This window comes from Heliangelus exortis, chromosome 2, assembly GCF_036169615.1.
Source record: "Heliangelus exortis chromosome 2, bHelExo1.hap1, whole genome shotgun sequence".
Lineage (NCBI taxonomy): Eukaryota > Metazoa > Chordata > Aves > Apodiformes > Trochilidae > Heliangelus > Heliangelus exortis.
Genome location: NC_092423.1, coordinates 16156734 through 16167294, shown reverse-complemented (window position 1 = coordinate 16167294; position 10561 = coordinate 16156734).

Genomic DNA, 10561 nt, shown 5'->3' with positions numbered 1-10561 from the left:
TTCTCCTCCATCTGAAATACCCACTTAGTATCAGCATCCATAGCTCAGTTCTAGTTTTGCTGAGCAGAAAATGGTTCAAAGTAATAATGTTTCACTGTTCAGTCAGAATTCCCGCCTGAAGGTCTCCAAATAATAGAAAAATTTTAATTTGACAGAACAAGAGCTGAGAAACAACATGTTTTCTGAAAATGAGGTCTTACCTACTCAAGCTAATACTCTATTTCTGAGGTAGAGCTCAGCTATCCTATTCCCCTGGGTACATAATATATCATCACATTTTCCTGCAGCAGGTGGACATATTTTGAATTAGGTAGTAAATGTCTCTTTTTAACAGTCATTCTTTTGTACAGATTTGTTGTCAGCCACCCAGAGAAGCAGTGGCAGATCTGAGAATGGTGCTGGAGTCCCTTAATCAGAGGTGCATCTGTGCTTCAACATGATCAAGGATACTTGGGGAGGATCAGGACTTGCTGTGGCCACTGAATTCTTCAGTCACTCAGTTATCATGAAAAGTGTTGGAACAAAAGCCAAGAGAAATACTCTGATTTCTGTTGTTGCTTTTAATCAGCACTGAGTGTGTACAATGCTGCTTTGTAATGGAAATGGCTTAGACACAGAAACCAAAGAAGAAAAAAAAGGTCTTGGAAAAAAACAATGGTCAAGTTGGAGATATCCAAGATCTGTTTATCTAGTTGTACACTTCTCACAAGGGAGGATGATAAGTTTCTCTGTTGAGTGAACGTGTCTGCCCAGAACATTGACACCAAGTGAAGATTTGAAACTGCAAAGATCATCTTTGCAGGTGATCTTAGAGGTCTTTTCCAACTGTGCCAACTCTGTGGTTCTGTGAGTTTTTCTTTGTCATACTGGAACAGATAAGCACAGCTACAGCAGACAATGGAGGATGCTTAAGGTGAAGAAGATATAGGTGATGTCCAGTGGAATTTTCTGGCTACAGGAAAGGAGTGCAAAGTTCTGGCTGCAGAGTGTGAACAAAGAGATTTTTCAAGACTTTTTGTGCTCTAAGCACGATTTGGGAGTGTGAGACCTTTGGGAGACATTCACATCATCATATGTAGCTGAAAGTCACATCATCACATGTAGCTGAAAGTCACATCATCACATCACACATATGTAGCTGAAAGTCCTCTGAGGACTGAATCTGGCCTGACTGATTCTGGTTGATACTTAAAGTTAGGAAAAAAAAGAAACCTAAACTTGTTGCAGCCTATAACAAGTTTCAGCAATTGAAAAAACTTTGCTGGCTGTGCCTAGTCTTACTAGAGAGGATGAGGAAAGTAAGATAGAGTTGGAGATACAACAAGTCTACCAGAGGGCAGGAGAATGTGCATCGAAGAGAAAGGAAGTCATCATGCTGATAAGGACAGTTATTAAGGAAACATTACATCAAATGGATGAACTGTACCAGTTTCCACTAAGAAATATGGTGATGTCAGGCAGAAAGGGGAAAAAAAAAAAAAAAAAAAAAAGGCCCAGGAAATCAAGAGTGCAGGCAGCACAGGTCATAAGCACAGGCCATAAAATGGAGAAGCAAACAATTTGAATCTGTATAAAAATCAATTTGTGTAATGGGTCATAAAGATGTGCTAGCCAGGCAGTTTTAGAAGTATCTTGTAAACTCCTTAAGGTTAAATTTGCATTGTGTTAAATTTGCACACTCCAAATAGCATTAGAGTGGGTGTAACAATGACAGTTTTGGAGGCCAGCAAGTTCTCTCTCATGGACTTGATGCATCAAGGTGCAGGGACGCCATCTGATGTCTGTCCCCTGGTGCAGAACCAGATGTTTGCCTGGCACCTGACTGCAGTATGCTTGCCCATGTCTTCCATGGTGTATGGATGGGCAGCTGTTTTATGCCCAAAGGGTCTCTGGCAGATGCACACAGCACACACAGGAGAGAATAAACACACATCCCTTGATATCCAGAGCATCAGGGAATGGGCCTGTGGGCTGGCAAGGCAATTCCCTGCCCAGGTGTAAGCGTTGACAAGCCTGTGGGCTACACATCATCTGAACCTCTGCCAAGAAGAAGATGCAGAAGTTGCTAGGAGAAACAACCCTCAAGAGAAAAAAAGAAGGTATAGAAAGGCTCCATCCCTAATGGGATGAGTTAGTAGCTGAGTTAGGGTTTCAGGTGTAAACAGGAGCTTACAGAGGCTGGAAAAGGGGCTTGAACAGCCGAGGTCATGCCTTGGACATCTCTGAATCCAAGCAGAAGGTAAGAGCTGTCATGAGGCAAGACAAATCAGTCAAAGGATGTCAAAACAAACAGGAAAGCAGGGGTTAAATGAAGTGGAGAAAGAACTCACCACAGGAACTCTTCCTCTTTTGTGCAAGGTCCGCTGCATGAGGCATCGGTGCCTGGGGTGTTGCAAAAACCATCACGATTGTACAGACATCTTCCCTGACAGTATTTTTACTCTTAGTTCTAGTTCTCCTCCAGTTTCTAGGGAAGTCTGAGCACAGAGAAAAAATAAATAGCCTTTAGACATGATCAGGGCTGACATCAGCTGACCAGGTGCTGGACTTCAGTTTCTATGTCCTTTTTAGGATCTGGCTCCAGATACCTTCTGTCTTCAAGCTCTCAGGAAATCCCCAAGCTAGAAAACAAAACTAGCTGAGATTTACCAGAGTACAGAAAAGTACCTGAAAATTTAACTGAAAAAGAACCTTTCTCTGCATTCAGGTGAAGCCTGAAAGTGGTTTTTCAAGTGAACTCTCCCCAGTGCCAGCGCATTCCTGTACTCATGCATAGGAAACATCAGCCTAAGACAGACTTTTCCAAGAAAGTTGTCAAGAGGGTGCAAAACAGCAGCAGACCCTGCTGGGGTTTCAGCTCCCTTTCCCTACCTTCACCCAAGCTTGTGGTGCCCAAGGAGGACCAGGAGCCTGGACCTGAGTCGTAGGGAAGGGGGGCAGGGGAATACCAATCTTTCAGTGCCATCAAAAGCTGTTGGGGTGCTGAGAACCTGGAAGGGAAGGGGAAAACCCTGGGGCTTGCTGATCTGTGCAGAAGGATGAGAGTGGAGTGTGCCTGGGACTGCAAAAGTGTGAAGACATTGGATGAGGCTGCCACCAGAGACAGTAGCCAGCTCCTGTGTCCTGCTCATGTAGCACTTCCCACTGCCTCCTGCAGGGATGGGAGAGGACCTTCTGCTGCAGATGCCCCAGCCCATGGGTGCTCACAGTGCCCAAAGTGCCTGGCTATGCTCAGCAGTCCTGCTGCACTCCTTTGCTTGCAGCAGAAATCCACGTAGCTCACGTCCACGAGGTCAGTTTTCACAGCTGGTATCACTCAGCCATGGCATTCAGGTCTTCTCATATTTCTTAAGTTCTTCTTCATCCATTGCTCTCCATCCCTGCTGCTCCAGGAGGAGCAGAAACTCCTTCTGCACAGGAGCTGGGAGAGTTCCCGTGAAGCTCCCTTACCTTGCTTATGTAAAAAAAATCAGAAAATATGATAATCACCTCTTTTAGTTTTAATGTTTCTGAACCATTTCCTCTCTCTGACTCAGGGGTCTGCTCTGGATTTTGGTTTTTTGGGGGGGTTGTTGTTTTGGGGGTTTTTTTTGCCCCACAGTGGAGCTTTCCCTTTTGCTTGAGCTGGTCTGCAGCAAGGTCTGATCCCTGGGGCATCTCAGCCACCCCCCACTGGAGCTCCACAGAAATTCCCTGTGGAAAGCACCTCCAGAGCTGGGGAAGCACAGCAGAGGGAGGCACAAGACAGAGAGCACAGCATTGCCAAAATGTGCAGCCCTAGCCAGGGGCAGCTGTGTTCCCCCCACTATTTTCCTCTCCAGGAGCAGGACAGGCAGACAGCTCTACCACGCACAGGGCACGTGGACAGGCTGCTCTTCAGACACCAGTCTTTCCTTCCCACACCCTGTGACAGGTGGCACAAATTTCAGGAACAAATAAATAAGCATTTTACCATGCTTGGCTCTTAAGAGCAAAGAAATAGGCTGAGAGGTCCTGCTAAGCGGGACAACCACAGGAAGATCTCCTGTCCCTGGCAGCACCCCCACACACCAGCAGTGTGACATGGGGACTCAGCCACACACTGGGAGCGAGTCTGGGGGGGGCTCTGGAGGTCAGGAATAATCCTGAATTCACCACCCCGGGATGGAAAGCTGTGTGGAGCTCATCACTAGCAGTAACATAGCTTAACATAGCTCCTTATATATATGACTCCCTGTTGTCACAGCAGATGCAGGACAGACGTGCTCCATATGGGGTTTCTGAAGTGCATGCCTGGAACTATGCTACAGACTACCGAGGAGGTGGAGGGAACTAGCAGGACCCTGACATAAATTAGTAGCTCAGAGCTCAAGTGTCTGAGTGACAGTAGGCAGCTCAGCAGTGTGGCTGGGGCAGGAGCAGGCTTGCTGAATGCAAGCAGTGTTCCTGTTTTACTGCCTAGATAGCTCCATACAGACTGTATGGGACTTGGGCAGGCACAAGGGAAGGGGCATGGAAGTAATAGACTAGCAAAGCTGCAAGTGTCTTAGGGCATCTGAGGGCAGGGTGGCACAAACCAGTCTATTTCTTAACTTAGAGGACGGATTAAAAGATCCAGAAACACCAGCCTGCTCAGCAAGGTGCAGAGACAGATCTGCAAGCTAGGACCCTGCAAAATATGTAGGCATTTGCTAGATGAAGACCTAGGAAATGCTTATTTCAAATAAAAGACAAACCTTTGTGCATGTTATGGATAAATGCATTAGGCAAATTAATAGGGTCAGACTACATCCTATGTCTCTGATCAGCTTCTGCATCCCAGGTGCCTTTTTGGTGCATGCATCACCCTGTGGCTTTGACTCATGAGTTGTCAGTGGAACAGCTTTGGATTTACTGTCTTGTGGTCTCGTGTGCTAAGAGGAGGTGAAGGCACTGACATAGCAGGGGAAGTGGAAATAATCGTAAACTTTCCGTTCTGTATTAGAGCGGTGCTGGTACTCCCACAGGAGATGTGCTGGGTGCCATGGGTGCTCAGCACCAGCTCCTGGGTATCACAGGACATGTTCCTACAGGCATCATCTCCTCAAAGTGCCTGACACCTGAGCCAGCCCAGCACTGCCAACATGCTGGCTCAGGGCAAGCACAATATGCAGGCTACCCCTGCCCTTCAGCACGTTTTGGTGGCAGTGCAGCTATGCCAAGTCTCATCCAGTACCAAAGGCTTGCACCCTTCCAGGATTTCTGCTCCTAGCAGAACCTGGCTGGCTCCTCTCCCAGAAAAATCTTCCCTTGCAGGGACTGGCAGGAAGATGGAGAGTAACACGTATATCACAGCACGAGTGTGGAGGGAAGGAAGCACTAGGGTTCCATCCGTAGCTTCTCCCAGGCAGAAGGAATTGCCTGGAAGAGCTGCAGTAACAGGGAGTAAAAGATACTCTGTTACGGGGTTGTGGAAATTACAAAAACTATTCCTGAGACTTGCAAGGCCAGGAAGGGAGGTGAGTAGGCAAACAGAGAAGGAGGATGGGTCACATTGCTTTGTGATACAAGCTGGAGGGGAGGGTGCAGGCAGGCACTGAAGAGGGACATTTGCTTTTTCCTGACTCCCTTTTTGCACGCCAGCCTCTGCTCTCCATCCAAAATGTAGGTCAGTGGACAACAGAATGAAGGGTGGCTTAGCTGTCTCCTGCCATCTCTTGAGGTTCAGGTTCCCGTGAAGAAAGAGGCATCTCCAGTCCATCCCCTGCTTCAGGGGTGGACTGCAAAGTCACACTCTTATATCTGGGTTGTCCCATTCAAGCTTTGAAAATGTATCTGTAAAAATACCAATGTACAAACTTAGGCAACTGACCTCACATATTAGACTTGAAAATGTGCATGAAATCTTACGCACTTGGTTGGTTGCTGTTATTTTCAAAAGTCTGGTCTGAAACTGTTAAGTGGTTGCAAGTGTATGACTCCAGCTTAATAGTCACAACCTCATGGGACCTGGGAGAGGAGCATCCATCAGGGAGGGTTAGAGATGAGTCATGCTCAGCAGGCTGGTTGTTACTAGCTGGACATGTTTCCCTGGTGTCTAACCTCTGCCTCATTTCATAATCTTTCAGGGGCAGAGGTGAAGTTGCCTGGGACAACATTTGCAAATACAACACCGATAGTATCATCCTAGAGAAGATGATCTGTCTTCATGGCTTCTGGTACTAATTACTCCTTCAAGAAGCTTGGCTTTGTCATGATGACTTTTCACACAGCCACACTATCCAGTTCACTGAAACCATTTTCTAAATAAAAACAAGACCTTTTCTGATCAAACAGGCACAATGAAATACCACTTATCACAGTAGCAAAATCTAGAGGAATAGTGTCTACTGAAATATGAAGGCTGGGCGTGCGACATAACAAAGTCTAACGGGCAAATTCCAGCTTACAACAGCTGGAGTTAATGGAATTTTGCAAGGAACAACATATTTCCTTGCCAAATTCCAGAATTTTTCTCCTTTCCCCAGGCAGATGAAAAATGGAAGGACCCCAGTGCTGACCATCCTACCGTGCTGGTTTAATCTCTCATGTGCCCTAACAAGTGGTCTGGAGCCATGTGTGCAAGTAGGCTCCTGCTCAGAGACTCACAGAGGGGTTTTCTGGGTGGTCTCTCCTTCCTCTGGGGTGCAGGGACAACAGGGATGAGGGGATGTCAGGCACAGGTTGCTAACTGGCTTCAGGTGCCTGAATGTGCAATGCTGCCCAGGCTCCCACCTGATAAACCAGCTCTGGAAGTCATCTCCACTTCATAATGGAAAAAGGAATCCTTCTGTCCCCATTTACAAACCCCGTGGGGTGCAGGAGGAAATACCACACCTCTCTTTAAAATTTGCTCGCTCAGACACACCTCGAGGCCTCCTCCTTCCAGGCCACTTCTGACTTGTTATCAAATTTGCTCTTATTCATGAGCACTACAGGGAAGGCTCAGAGAAGATATCACAGTTAACACCAGAGTGTTGCTGTAAAGCTGGAAAAAACCCAACATAACTGAGGTAGTAGTTGCATAAAACAGTGCAGAAAGGGAGCTGGACTTCCTGAGCATTTTTAACAGTGTTTGGGTTACTTCTCTTCCCTGAAATGATGCTCTTTGGCAAAATGAGTTATCAATGTATTGCAGACAAAGATTTTTTAATATTTCTGTGGAAGAGCCAACCCAGCTTCAAAGGGTACTTCCTTGCTTGCTTGAAAAGATCTTTTCTTACACAGAAAATTGATCCATTTTTCCTGAAAGTAGTCCAGTGCATACATGAAAAATGACATTTGGCTAACTTTGCCTGAGACAGTTAAACCTGGTTTTCTGTTCTTTTAAAACCACCCACACTCAGAAGGCCACCAGGCTGGTGGGTACTGCAGGATGTTCTGGGTTCAAGGGGACCAGAGGGTGTTGCAGTGGAAGTCCAGATGCTGTGGGACAGAACAGCGGGCATAGGTGATGGGGACACCAAGTTCAGCTTGGTGCACAAAATTGAGACATAACAGCTCAATGGCTGGAAGTGACCTTTATACTGCTGCGGATGAAGGCTTCTGAAGCAGTATCTGCAGTGATGGTGTGATGCAGACACAGGCTCTGCTCAGGGTCAGCCCTGCCATGAGCCATGACCTTATGTGTACCAGGACCATACACAGCAGCTCCTGCTCAGTTGTCATTTCAACAGGTGAGACAGGAGCTGACAAAGGGAAAAGACCTGTACTGGGAGCTCACACCAGTTTTGAAGACTTCCTCTTTTAGAAATTTTTTTTTTTTTTTGGGGGGGAGGGATGGGGGGTGGGTGTGGTGGGGAAGGCAGGAGTGTCAGGGGGAGAACAAGAAGAAGAAAAGTTGACATTGCTTATCAGAGTTACAGGAGAAGGCAAGCCTTCACAGCACCACATCCATAACAGGCCCCAGGCTTCTCAATGACTCTGTGGAACTTCAAGATGTTTGGATGCTGGAGGTTTGATGGATGCCTTTCTGCCACCTCGTACTCTTGGGCTATGCATACACCTCATCAAGTGTCCACCAACCCGTGCCTCAATTCCATCCCTCACCCTTCTTCAGCTGCACACCTCTTCAGTATATGGGTTGCTATCAACACTAGGAAGGATTTAAAACTTTTCAAACATAACCTTTTTTTTTTTTTTTTTACATTACAATTTTTTTGTATTGGCCAAGCTAGTCCTTGTGTTTTAGCCTGAAAGTGGGTCATTGCCCTGCTGAGCATGGATGCCATGGCAGCATCCTGCCTCTGAGATGGGCTGCTACTGGAACAAGGTCCACACTTGAGGACAGATTTATGGGTGACTGTGATGCTGCTGTTGCATGTAGCTTTGACAAACATCAGCTATTGCACAGCTATTTTCACTCTGGAGCATCTCTGGCTCTCCTCCATCTGACAGTGTCTCTCCAGACAAACCCACCTTCCTCTGGGCAGGGCTCAGACAGACCCTGTGGCCATGCCACCCCACTGCTCAGGTGGCATGTGGTGCTGCCTCTCACGCCAGGGGTGTGGGCTGCAGGTAAGCAAAGGCTCATGGCTGTCCCAGCAGCTCACCTCCTCCCCATGAGTCACCGTGCCCCAGTATCAGTCTGTGGGGCTACTCCTGGTGGCCAGCCTGAAGCAGCACGAGTGCATCCATGGGACTGTAATGAGCCACTCCCAAGGTCCAGCTGGATTTTTTTCTGGGCGTTGCTGGGTTTGGGCAGCACACACTGTTCATAAAGGACTTGTTTTCCCATTGCCTAAATAATTACATTTGGATGGTGATGGCTTTAGACATAGAGCTTGTTGGAAAAGAAGTGGATGCTCAGGCTCCAGTTAGTGCTTTGGTGTTCATTTTACTGGCCACGTGCAGAGTCCTCCTTCCCTGGGCACAGGATGCAAAGCAAAGCATAGGCATTCAAATCCTTGCCTGCAGTGCCTGAGGCTTGCCTCAAAAAGCATTTGGTACAGCCCCAAGGGAAGCTGTTTCCAGCCAAGGGAAAGGTACAAACCCTCCTTGTTTTGGCAGCTCCCTACACCCCAGCCCTTTCCAATCAACCCCCTTGTTCTTCCCAGCTGATTTGTCACACCTCCAGTGTTCCTTCCCCAGCTGCCTTTTTGCCTCTTCCATTTAGCCAAAAAAGCACTGGTTACCCCAAGGTCCCAACAAAGGAGCCTGCATCTGGCCAAGGGCCTCTCCCCAGCCCCACAGACAGGAAGCCTGGCAAACCACTCTGTGCTTCTGCTGCCGCTTCTCTTAAACCTCCATTTGGGTTAACAGGGAAGCTCATTTAACCTCCAGGCAAGAAAACCCTTCTTTCTTCTTCTTCCAATTTGTCCTCCAGGTTTTTTCTACCCATGGGTATTTTTTCATGATTAGAAAAACAAGGGCCTGATTTTAGAATGAGTTCAGAAACCTGCAGAAACCAGGCACTGGGTGAAACCTTTTCACTTGCAGGAGGGCTGGGGGGAAGATATGCAAAAAGCATCAGTTACAACAATATAGAAAAAAAGGAGCTCTGACTTCTCTCTCTTTCCCCGCGTTGCTTCAAAGGCACGATCATCACACAGAGGGAGGAGCTCAGCACAACTTCTAACAACCTCCAAAGCCACTGTAGATGCTCACACCAGGAAGCCTCCACACAGGTGGAGGAGCACAGTGGAGAGCTCAGTCTCAGGATCTGATCTGAGTACAACAAACCTGCTAAGCCCAAAAGGTACCACTGGCTCTCCAGTCTCATCAGTTATTGCAGGCAGTGGGTTTCTCCATGCACATTTTCCATGCACAGTTAACATCAGCCTCAGTAGCCCCTGAAGAGAAAATGAAACTACACAGAAGAAACCAACCCAAGCAGACAAACCCACAGTTCAGTGCAGGCCAGTCATCCCCCTGGGGCTCGTTCTGGCAGGGTTTTCCCACCATCCCTTTTCATTCCCCTCCCCCCCCAGTTTTGATTGCTCCAAATACACAGCTACTCAGGCAACCAGATTAGAGAAACAATCTAATCTTCCCCCTCCCAGGTTATTTCTAACCCAGTTCATTTCCCTGACCTCGTTCCCCAGGCAGTGGCACAAACAGCTGAACCCACACAACGCAGCAATCAACCACTCTGGGATATGCTGGAGGGATGTGATATGCTTGGGAGATGATGTATTGCACCAGAGAGAAATCCCTGCTTGGCTGCAGCCTGAGGCTCACCTGAAAAATAGTCCTCAGCTGTTGGAAAGCTCTCAGACCCATGCTTGGTGTTCAGGGTACCTGAACAGCTATTTGTTGACATTGTACCAGTTCTCTGAAGTGATATTTGTCATGAAACCTCGCGCTGTTTAGACGTGGATGTGCAGATACAGAGCTATTAGTTCACTCAGCCAGGCCTTATCACCTATGTTTAGTAACACAGAAACTGTAATTACTTTGGATAACCTGGTCACTTATTAGTTGCATAGTGTGAAGATATGTAACAGCTATACACTAAGAACAAATATTAAATAGTGAGCCTGGCCCCACATGCAGATTTCCATGCTAAGTCACTTAACTGGGTGGGAGAAAAGAGCATTGAAGATGCATTGAAGAAAATAATAAA